At 41.2% G+C, this 12,074-nt stretch overlaps 1 pseudogene; it reads left to right on the forward strand.

Moving 5' to 3' along the window:
• The first annotated feature begins 11,248 nt into the window (after positions 1-11,248).
• LOC145035966 (secreted RxLR effector protein 161 pseudogene) lies at positions 11,249-11,833 on the forward strand (annotated as a pseudogene).
• The last annotated feature ends 241 nt before the right edge of the window (positions 11,834-12,074 follow it).

Genomic DNA, 12,074 nt, shown 5'->3' on the forward strand with positions numbered 1-12,074 from the left:
AAGAGGGGAAAAGTCTAGAATTGGATATGTCTAAAATGATTAAGCAATTCTCGAGGACAATCTAAGGTTTACCAAAGATTGGTTGCTCATGGATAGTTGGAAGTATGGTGTAAATTTATGGAAAGGACCATATTGACATATTCTGAAAGGAGGCAACTCTTGTTCGGAATTGATAGGTAAAATGGGAATATGGAAATGTTTCCATAGGCGGAAGTTATTCAGTCTATGTAAGATTAGAAAACTTAATGCAAGAAGGATATTCAAAGAAATATACTTTGAATATGAGACTTCGTTTCCATAGAATTGATCTCCATTGGAATACTATGTAATGACTGTTGACAAGTCTTTGTGACTTTGTGCATAATCATTACAAAAGGATCAGTTCATATAAGTTTAAAATCTAACACATTTCAGTAAATGGTAGGAATTTGGAATTCTTACATTCTCGATAAGGATTTGGGATTGTGAAATGAGAATCATTGGAATTATGTTCAATCGATCTATTTCACAAAGTAAAGATCATAGACAAACTTAGTGTGCATACTTGGTGTATGGCATAACTAATGTTTGGACAAACATAGTGTGTATACTTGGTGTATGGCATGACTATTGTTTGGATAAACATAGTGTGCATGCTTAGGAGCATTTCATGACTATTGTTTTGATTTATGTATAAAGTTGATTAGTTGAAACATTATACAATGAATAATGTGTAATCAATATGGTGATAAATAAAAGGTGTTCTATTTATATTCATAAGTTCTGAGACCATATTGGATTTGATTATTCTTGTGTTTCACTTTGCATGTTTTGACTTCCAGGATAACTAGGTCATTCTTCCCGAATGAATAAGTTGTTCAAACCATCCACAATCGATAATACGTTGGAAGTAGGTATTAAGGCAAGACTGTCATGAAGTTAGTTTGTAGATGTCCAAGGTATTGGACATTGTAAGAGTTGCTACAACATTCATGAGTACTCATAAGTTTTGAGTATTGGATTCAACCCACGCTCGTTTGAATCACTTCATGGATTTTATAACGAGTGATCATGAGACAATAATATCTTATATTCTTCAAACCAAGAGATATGAGTTGTTGACTATGAGTTGGTTATACATTGATTGTACGAAAACGCATTGGTAACTCGATGTTATAAAACGTGCCTTTGTGTATGATTCAACAAGTAGTATAACAAGCATATGAGTTAAAGTTTATCTATTCCTTTTACCCTTGGTGGGATAAAAGCGATATTTGTGGGCCCCTTGATGATTTAGTGATAACACCCCTAAGTGCTTGGCCAAGCCTGGACTGATTTGATTTGTTCAATTAGGCAGTCATCATAAATCGGAAATTGGGAAACAACAAATGGATAGAGAGAATGATTATAATCCATGTCTCAGTCCATATGATATCTAGAATGTAGGAATATATGATCCCTTATCTAATGGACACATCATTGATATGTTCAGAGTAAGGCAGCGACTTCAAGAGCTATGTTTGGTAGTCGGGTTTTGGAGTCATACGCAATAATAGTTTTAGACTTAACCAAGTGGGAGACAGTTGAATTAGATGTCTAAGCCCATAACTATTATTGGTATGTATTCGACCCGACTTGGCATGGTCCATTTGGGTTGCATGGCATCGGAACAATTGGATAGACAAAATGAGAAAAATGATACTAGTGATTTATATTAATATATTATAAGTTCTAATATATTAATATGAAATCATATTATTTAATTATTATCGATTTAGAATTAAATTGGAATTAATTTAGTGATCAAGTTGGTGGGCCAAGTTCATTTAGGTTGGGATAATCTTTCATGGATAGTCCATGGAGTGTTTAACCCATGGATCATATGGAAATGAAAGGTCATGGGTATTAGGGTTTACATGAATGTAACCCTAATCCTCTACACTATATAAAGAGGTTCCTAGTTCATGAAATGGCACTAGTGTGTATACACAAGAGAGAGAAAAATTGATTTGGTGCAAGTATCCTTATTCTCTAGTTATTCCAAGAGTTCTTGATGTTGTGTGAACCATTTGAGGTGTTACACTTGAGGCACTAGGCTCTTAAACTCCATGGAATCAAGATACAACAAAGAGGTATGTCATTCTTCTAGATTATTGTATTGTATATACTTATAGTATGCTAGTTAGGATGAAACCTTGGAATATTGAATATTTGCATGTATAATAGAGAATACATAGATCCAAGGTTTATAGGTTGCATGTACACCATAGGAGTGTTAGAATGTATAAAACCCTTCAAGAATAATTCGGCAAGTGAGATTTGGGGATGGATCTAAAGTGCAAATCAAAGGAAGAGGTACAATTCTCTTTGAGTGTAAGAATGGGGAGCAGCAGATGATGTCTGAAGTATATTACATTCTAGCCTTGAAAAGTAATATACTCAGTCTTGGTCAAATGAAAGAGGTAGGGTATAGGATCGAAATGCATAATGAGTTCCTAAGAGTGCATGATGCAGGAAATCGATTATTAATGAAGGTGCAAGGTTCAAAGAACGGGTTGTACAAGATTGTACTTCACACTTCACAACCTGTGTGTCTCAGTGCAAGCTTAGATGATGTTGCATGGATGTGGCATGCAAGGCTAGGTCACGTGAATTTTCGGGTGATAGAGTCCATGGATGAAAAAAGACTGGTAAGTGGAGTACCATGAAATCATCACCCTACGCAGGTCTGTGAAGGATGTTTAGTTGCTAAGCAAACTCGATAGCCATTCCCGAAAGAAGCATAGTGGCAAGCTAGCACCCCACTTGAGCTAGTACATGTAGATCATTGTGGGCCAATTACACGCCAAACTATAGGAGATAATCGATACTTCCTTCTCATAGTAGATGATTGCAGCAGGTATATGTTGGTGACGATGTTGCGTTCAAGAAGTTCAAGAATCATGTAGAAACTGAAGGGAAGTACAAACTAAAGATGTTGCGCACGAATCGAGGAGGTGAATTCACGTATAAATAATTCACTAATTATTGCAACCAGGAGGTAATTTAAAGACAATTGACAACGCCCTAATCCACAAAAAAATGGGGTAGTAGAGCGTCGAAACCGGTGGATCTTGAAGTCACCAGATCAATACTAAAGGCAATGGAAGTACCATAAAAACTTTGGGGGGAAACTGTACACCATGCGGTTCAAATACTCAACAGAGTCCCAATGAAAGGAGTCAAGGGTATGACACCATACGAAGGAATGAAAGGGAAGAAGCCAACACTTGAACACTTTAAAGTGTTTGGCTGTGTTGCCCATGTAAAAGTACCATCGAATCAGCTCACAAAGCTAAGTGATAGAAGTGAGAAGCTTATTTATTTAAGGAACAAGGAGGGTACAAAGGGGTACCGCCTATATAACCCTAATCGGAACAAGATATGTGTATCAAGAGACATAGTGTTTGAAGAGAAAAAGAAATGGGTTTGGTCAGAGGCCCAATCCACGGACCCATTCTAAGTAATGAATGGGTTAGATTTCCAAGTGATGTAATGGCCCAAGATGATACGCGCCTACCAGACCCAATAGAAGAAGAAAACGGAAACCCTAACTCGCGAGCCCAAAGGAGTGACTCACCATTGACACACCTGATCACTAGCCATTGATTAATATGTAACACTCCAAGTCAGATATTAATTTTAAACCCTAAAAAATGAATTAATTAGCTAATGGTTTCCTCTGGGTACGCTAGGCCTACCTAAGGGTACGCTTAGCATACTCAGATGGAAGGATTGCGAAGGAACTGTACGCGGGGTGTACGCAACAGAGGACCAAAACCCTAATGTGCGGTCTTGCCACCTATTTAAACACCTTTAAGCCCTTGGACCCAACCTTATTCTCCCCTAGAGCCTCATTTTCGTCCCTCGTCACGTGAGAATCATTGTGAGAAAGAGTTTGAGCTTAAGGAGTAGGTTTTATGGTCTTTGTAGAGTTCATTCAAGAAGAAGGAGATTCTAAGCAAGCTTAAAGTGGCTTGGAGTTTCAAGATTCTGCACTTGGTTCACCTTGGAAGGCTTCTGGAGGTATAAAGTTGTGACCTTTCCATATTGTTCTTTAGATCTAATTAGGGTTTCCATTTTGTCCCCTTTAGTTGGATCTAGACCTTCTATTGGATGTGAAGCAACTCCAGAGACTGAGATGTCCAGATCTGAGCTTTGTAAGCATGCTAAGTGCATAAAGTTACGAGCTTGGTGGGTACTAAGACTCCATGCATGAATTGAGAGCTCTTACTTAAGGTCTTAGAGTGAGAAATGAGGTTTTGAGGTCCTTCATAGCATGCAAGGTCATAAAGTTGCCGACTTTATGACCTAGGTCATTAAAATGTGCTCAGATCTGATTTTGGGACGTTGAACCATCAAGTAATAAGCACTTAATGGAAAGAGTGCTTAATCTGTTCCTACGTTGGGCGTAACATAGAGAACACCGTGCGTAATGCATAGAAGCTCGATACGCTGCGCGTACCGTGGTGGTATGCATGATGTATGCACCCCTGATGGACTTGGACTTGTTTTGGGCCCATAAGCCTTTTGGGCCTTAATCTATCTTTGGTTCTGGCCATATTTCGAGTTAATGGGCCAATTGATCAATCTTGGGCCGGAAGTATTATAGTTGGGCCTTGATGGGCTATGTGGCCCATTAATAAATTTTGAACAAAGACCTTGGGGCCCATTGAGCCAAGGAAGACTCTTGGGCTGTTAGGAAAGGACTTTGGGGTTGAGTTTTTAGTTTGGCCATGATCAACTCTAATCTAGGGTTAATATTGTTATTATTTAACACTAGTGGTTTCATACTGTTAAGAGATCAGCTATTATATTCAGCAGTTGGAGGCGAGTCTTCTCACCATACCTATGGGTCTAAGGCACCAAGGTCGTCCCATTATGTGATTACGTTACATGTGTTAGTATTTATGTGTTTTGATGTGATTTGTGATTATGTGTTTTGCATGAAGACCCTAGGGGGAGCCCATGCTAGTGGATGTAAGACCACATGGGGTAGCCCATGACATTGGATGTAAGACCATGTGGGGTAGCCCATGGCAGTACTAGGTAAAGACCATGTGGGGTAGCCCATGGCATTTAATGTAAGACCATGTGGGGGAGCTCATGTCAGTCCTAGGTAAAGACCATGTGGGGTAGCCCATGGCACTATTACATGTTTTATGTATGCATGGTTTATGTGGTATGTGTGTAGCTTTAATTAGCTAACATGATATGGGTATGTGTGGTGTGTGGTATGCTCTGGGGAACTCACTAAGCATTTCGCTTAGAGGTTGTTGATTGTTTTAGGTACATCTGAGCCCAGGGGCAAGGGCAAGGCGTGATGGCACAACGTACACTCTATCGGTCTCTTTCACTGTTAGGATTTGGGGAACTCTGATGATTTGAACAAGTTGTAATGAATTGATGATTTGAAAACAATTATGTTGGAATTTTATGGTTTAAGCAATTATGTTTTATTAATTAAAAAGTGAAAAATTTCTTTAAAATTTAGGTTGTTACAACTTGGTATCAGAGCCTTGGTTTGAGAGATTCGAGCACACTCTCGGGTGTGTCAGGACTCAAACTAAGGAAATGGAAAAATTGTTATAAAAAAGTAACTTAAAAAGTTTTTCAAAAGGAAGTGAAAGATAAGAGTGCAACGTGTGCGATCCGCCGAGCCAAGTAAGTAGTTCCCCAACATGTTAGCCATGTTATACTGATATTTAAGCTTTGTTGATTATATGGAACTTGCTATGTGTATGCTTTTAAAATTGTATATGGTTAGGAGCTTATAGCCTCAAAATGATTGATTTGGCCCTATTTCCTGTTCCTTGTTTGGTGATGGTTCTAGGGTAGAGTCTTTTATTCGAAAGCCTATTTGATCCTTTTTTTATGTACAATTTTCATGCATAAAGGCAATATGTCATGATTGGTTGGTTTGACTGATATGAGTAGAATGAATCTTAGGACAGCCTGAGGTCAATGTACTTGGTAATTATGGATTATGTTTGGTTATGGGATGAATTGGAGCTACCAGGTGTGTAGACCGATGCTGGATCGATCAGTGATCATTTTTATTGATGATATTATGGTCTACTCTAAGACCAGGGAGCAGCATGAACAACATTTGAGGGAGGTATTGGAGACCCTGAGGGTGGAGAAGCTTTATGCGAAGTTCTCCAAATGTGATTTTCGGCTATGGGAAGTGCAGTTTTTGGGGCATGTCATCAATCAGGAGCGAATTTCGGTTGACCCAGCCAAGGTGGAGGCTGTGATGCGATGGGAGGTACCGAGGAATGCCTCGTAAATTCGTAGCTTCTTGGGTTTAGCGGGATACTATCAGAGATTTATCTGGGATTTCTCCAAGAATGTTGTGCCATTGACCCGCTTGACCAAGAAGAATGTGACCTTTCGGTGGGATGAGGATCAGCAGATGGCGTTTGAGACCCTAAGACAGAGGTTATGCGAGGCTCCGATTCTAATACTACCTGAGGGGTTGGATGAGTTAGTGGTGTACTATGATGCATCGATTTCAGGGTTGGGTGCGGTGTTGATGCAGAGGGGGCATGTGATTGCATACGCCTCCAGCCAGTTGAAGCCTCATGAGGCGAATTACCCCACACATGACTTGGAGATGGGGGCGGTGGTGTTCGCCCTCAAGATTTGGAGGCACTATTTGTATGGTGTGTGGTTCACCATTTATACCAATCACAAGAGTCTAAAGTATTTGATGGATCAGCAAAACCTCAACAAGCGGCAGAGGAGATGGTTGGATGTTCTGAAGCATTATGATTGCGAGATCTTATAACATACAGGGAAGGCCAACGTGGTGGCCGATGCATTGATCCGCAAGGTAGCAGGGTCCTCGATTAGGTATATTTGTATGAGGATGACTATGAGTTCGCCTCTGTTAGACATGATCAGAGAGGCCTAGGTCGAGGGAGCGAAGACGGAGAATTTGAAAATGGAGAAAATTCGGGGGCAGTATCCTTTGTTTGTTAAGGATAGCCGCGGCCTGTTGACGTAGTGTGGCCGAGTATGGGTGCCGGTATCAGGAGGAGTAAGGCAGAAGTTATTAGAGGAGGTGCATAAGTCCAAGTTTTCTATACATCCAGGTGCAACAAAAATGTATATGGACTTGAGGATGAGTTATTGGTGGCCCTGCATGAAGCGGGAGATCGGCTGGTTTGTGGAATGGTGCTTGACCTGTAGGAAGGTCAAGGTCGAGCATCAGCGACCTCATGGCAAGGTTTAGATGTTACCCATTCCCATGTGGAAGTGGAAAGAGATCTCTATCGACTTCATTACGAAGTTACCGAGGACAGCGAGGGTAGTGGATGCCATATGGGTCATCGTTGACATACTGACAAAGAGTGCCCACTTCATTCCGATCTCCGAGAGTATATCCGCAGAAAAGTTAGCAGAAATCTATGTTCGAGAAGTGGTGGTTAGGCACGGGGTGCCAGTTTCGGTAGTTTTGGATAGGGATGTTCAGTTTACATCCAGGTTTTGGAAAAAGTTTCACGAGGAACTGGGTACTCAGCTGCATTTCAGCATGACATATCACCCTCAGACTGACGGTCAGAGTGAGAGGACGATCCAGACACTGGAGGACATGTTGCGAGCATGTGTGCTGGATTTTGGAGGGAGTTGGGATACGTACCTCCTACCGGCCAAGTTTTCGTACAATAACAGTTATCATGCCAATATCAACCGAGCTCCATTCAAGATATTATATGGACGGAGGTGCAGGACCTCGGTGTGTTGGGACGAGGTTGGGCATCGAGTCATAGGGAGCACGGAGGTAGTGCTCAAGACCATCAACTTGATTTAGCAAGTGCGTGGCCGGTTGCGGGTCGTGTAGAGCCGTCAGAAAAGTTATGCTGACCGACGGCGCTCCGATCTAGAGTTTCAGGTGGGGGATTTTATATTGCTGAAGGTGTCACCCTGGAAAGCGATTATCAGGTTTCATAAGAGGGTGAAGTTGGGCCCTCGGTTCATAGGCCCATTCAGGATTATAGCCCGAGTGGGCAAAGTGGCATATCGTTTAGAGCTACCAGAGGAACTTAGTCAGATTCACAGCACCTTCCATGTGTCTCAGCTTTGGAAGTGTGTTGTTGACGAGACCGTAGTTGTTTCCTTGGACGACATTCAGGTGGATGGGAACCTGAATTATGGCGAAAATTCGGTTGCCATCTTAGATAGGAAGACGAAGGGTCTTCGCAACAAAGAAGTGAAGTTGGTAAAGGTACAATGGCAGCACCGGAAGGGCTCCGAATGGATGTGGGAGCCGGAGGCGGAGATGCGGGAGCATTATCCCGATCTATTTTTAGCTACGGAATTCAAGGATGAAGTCTAGTTCAAGTGGGGGAGAGTTGTAACACTCCAAGTCAGGTAATAATTTTAAATCCTCAAAATTGAATTAATTAGCTAATGGTTTACTTTGGGTATGATGGGCGTACCTAAGGGTACGCTTAGCATACTAAGATGGAAGGATCGCGAAGGGACTGTGCGTACGCGGAACGTACGCAGAAGGTACGCATGGCGTATGCAACAGAGGACCAAAACCCTAATGTGCGGACTTGCCACCTATTTAAACACTTTTTAGCCCTTGGACATACCTTATTCGCCCCTAGAGCCTCATTTTCGTTCCTCATCACTTGAGAATCATTGTGAGAAAGATTTTGAGCCTAAGGAGTGGGTTTTGTGGTCTTTGTAGAGATCATTCAAGAAGAAGGAGATTCTAAGCAAGCTTGGAGTGGCTTGGAGTTTCAAGATTCTGCACTTGGTTCACCTTGGAAGGCTTCTGGAGGTATAAAGTCATGACCTTTCCATCTTGTTCTTTAGATCTAGTTAGGGTTTCCATTTTGTCCCCTTTAGTTGGATCTAGACCTTCTCTTGGATGTGAAGCAACTTCAGAGACTAAGATGTCCAGATCTCCAGAGACTGAGATGTCCAGATCTGAGCTTTGTAAGCATGCTAAGTGCATAAACTTACGAGCTTGGTGGGTACTAAGACTCCATGCATGATTTGAGAGCTCTTACTGAAGGTCTTAGAGTGAGAAATGAGGTTTTGAGGTCCTTCATAGCATGCAAGGTCATAAAGTTGCCGACTTTATGACCTAGGTCGTTAAAATGTGCTCAGATCTGATTTTGAGACGTTGAACCATCAAGTAATAAGCACTTAATGGAAAGAGTGCTTAATTTGTTCCTACGTTGGGCATAACATAGAGAACATCGCGCGTAATGCGCAAAAGCTCAATACGCTGCACATACCATGGTGGTATGCATGACGTACGCACCCCTGATGGGATTGGACTTGTTTTGGGCCCATAAACCTTTTGGGCTTTAATCTATCTTTGGTTCTGGCCATATTTTGAGTTAACAAGCCAATTGATCAGTCTTGGGCCAGAAGTAGTATAGTTGGGCCTTGATGGGCCATGTGGCTCATTAAGAAATATTGCACATGGACCTTGGGGCCCATTAAGCCAAGGAAGACTCTTGGGCCATTAGGAAAGGACTTTGGGGTTGAGTTTTCAGTTTGGCCATGATAAACTCTAATCTTGGGTTAATATTGTTATTGTTCAGCACTAGTGGTTTCAGACTGTTAAGAGAGCATCTATTGTATTCAGTAGTTTGAGGTGAGTCTTCTCACCATAACTATGGGTCTAAGGCACCAAGCCGTCCCATTTTGTCATTATGTTACATGTGTTATTCTTTATATGTTTTGATGTGATTTTTGATTGTGTGTTTTGCATGAAGACCCCGGGGGGAGCCTGTAGCATATGATGTAAGACCACGTGGGGTAGCCCGTAGCAGTCCTAGGTAAAGGCCATGTGGGGTAGCCCTTGGCATTCCTAGGTAAGGATCATGTGGGGTAGCCCATGACATTGGATGTAAGACCTTGTGGGGGAGCCCATGGTAGTCCTAGGAAAATACCATGTGGGGTAGCCCATGACACTATTACAGGTTTTATGTATGCATGGTTTATGTGATATGTGTGTAGCTTTAATTAGCTAAAAGGATATGGGTATGTGTGGTGTGTGGTATGCTCTGGGGAACTCACTAAGCAGTTCGCTTACAGGTTGTTGATTGTTTCAGGTACATCTGAGCCCAGGGGTAAGGGCAAGGCGTGATGGCACGACGTGCACTCTATCGCTCTCTTTCACTGTTAGGATTTGGGACACTATGATGATTTGAACAAGTTGTAATTAATCGATGATTATGTTGGAATTTTATGGTTTAAGCAATTATGTTTTATTAATTAAAAAGTGAAAAAAAAAATTAAAATTTGGGTCGTTACATAATAGCACGAGTGTATGTCCCCGTACGACAGGTCAACCTACGACGATACACCGGTTTGAGGATTTCAATCGCTGGTCGACATTTACTAGGAAATGGAAGCCCTGGACGATTCAGAAGTTTTAATGTATGCTGGAGAAGAACCCACTACGTATGAAGAAGCCTCAAGTGAAGAGGAGTGGATAAAAGGAATGAAATAAGAGTTGGAATCTGTTAAAAAGAATGATACTTGGAAGTTAACTCACCTTCCTAAAGGTAAAAAGGCAATAGGTCTGAAGTGGGTCTTTAAGTTGAAGAAATATGCTGAAGGAAACGTGACAAAATACAAGGCTAGAATAGTGGCCAAGGGATATGTACAGAAAAAGGGTGTTGATTTTGATGAAGCCTTTGCGCTGGTAGCACGTTTGGAAACAATACGGGCATTGTTGGCTTTAGCAGCAAGTGAAAGATGGAAAGTTCACCATTTGGATGTAAAATCAGCATTTTTCAATGGGATTTTGCTGGAAGAACTATATGTCACACAACCAACTGGTTTTGTCATTACAGGAAACAATATCATGGTATACAGGTTGAACAAGGCACTCTATGGTCTTCGTCAGGCTCCGAGAGCTTGGAATGATAGACTTGACAAAACATTAAAAGAGATGGGATTCAAGAGATGTCCACAGGAGTATGCTGTGTATAAACTCCATAAGTCTGACAAAGCCTTGATAGTTGGAGTTTACATGGACGATCTGATTGTAACAGGAACAAGTGAGGAACTGGTGAATGAGTTTATAAAACGAATGCTGAAAATCTTTGATATGAGTGACTTGGGAATTTTATCCTACTACTTAGGGATATAAGTTCACCAAGTCAAAGATGGCATCACAATAAGTCAAGCAAGGTATGCTAATAAGATTCTACAAACAGCTGGAATGAGATAGTGTAACCCAACTCAATACCCAATGGAACCACGTGTGCGTTTAACAAAGGATGAAGATGGAGTGTCGGTTAATGCTATTGAGTACCAACGACTTATTGGCAGCCTTCGTTGCCTCATTCATTCGAGATCGGATCTTAGCTACTCAGTTAGAGTAGTAAGCAGGTACATGGAATCTCCAAAGGAAAGTCATCTAAAGGCAGTCAAACATATCTTAAGGTACATAAAGGGAACAACCAACTTTGGTTTAGTGTACAAGAAAGGCAGAGATAGAAATCTTATTGGATTCAGTGATAGAAACTATGGAATGGATATTGATGGTAGAAAGGGTACAGCAGGAATGATTTTCTACTTATCAGGAAATCCAATTACTTGGTCATCTCAGCAGCAGCATACAGTGGCTCTATCTTCTTGTGAGGCGGAATTTATGGCACCAACAACCACAACATGTCAAGCTTTATGGCTAAGGAGTTTACTAAAAGAGTTGATCAGCTGGAAAGAAGAAAGTGTCAGGTTGTATGTAGACAACAAATCTGCCATAGCCCTTATGCAGAATCCAGTCTTTCATGGAAGAAGCAAGCATATTGAAACCAAATTCTATTTCATATGAGGATGTATTGAAAGGAATCAATTAAGGTGAAACACATTAGTGGTGAAGAACAAAGAGCAGATCCTTTAACAAAAGCCCTTCCCAGACTCAAGTTTATAGAGATGAGGCATCTCTTGGGAGTTGTGAAGCTTGAAGACAAAGTTCAGAATTAAGGGGGGGCTTGTGGGATAAGTTATTCTGACTTGCTCCTTTGTTGATCTTGTCTAAAGGAATAAGTGGAGTAGCTGCTACCTATTTAGGA

Source organism: Lactuca saligna, chromosome 3, assembly GCF_052625555.1.
Source record: "Lactuca saligna cultivar CGN05327 chromosome 3, ASM5262555v1, whole genome shotgun sequence".
Classification (NCBI taxonomy): domain Eukaryota; kingdom Viridiplantae; phylum Streptophyta; class Magnoliopsida; order Asterales; family Asteraceae; genus Lactuca; species Lactuca saligna.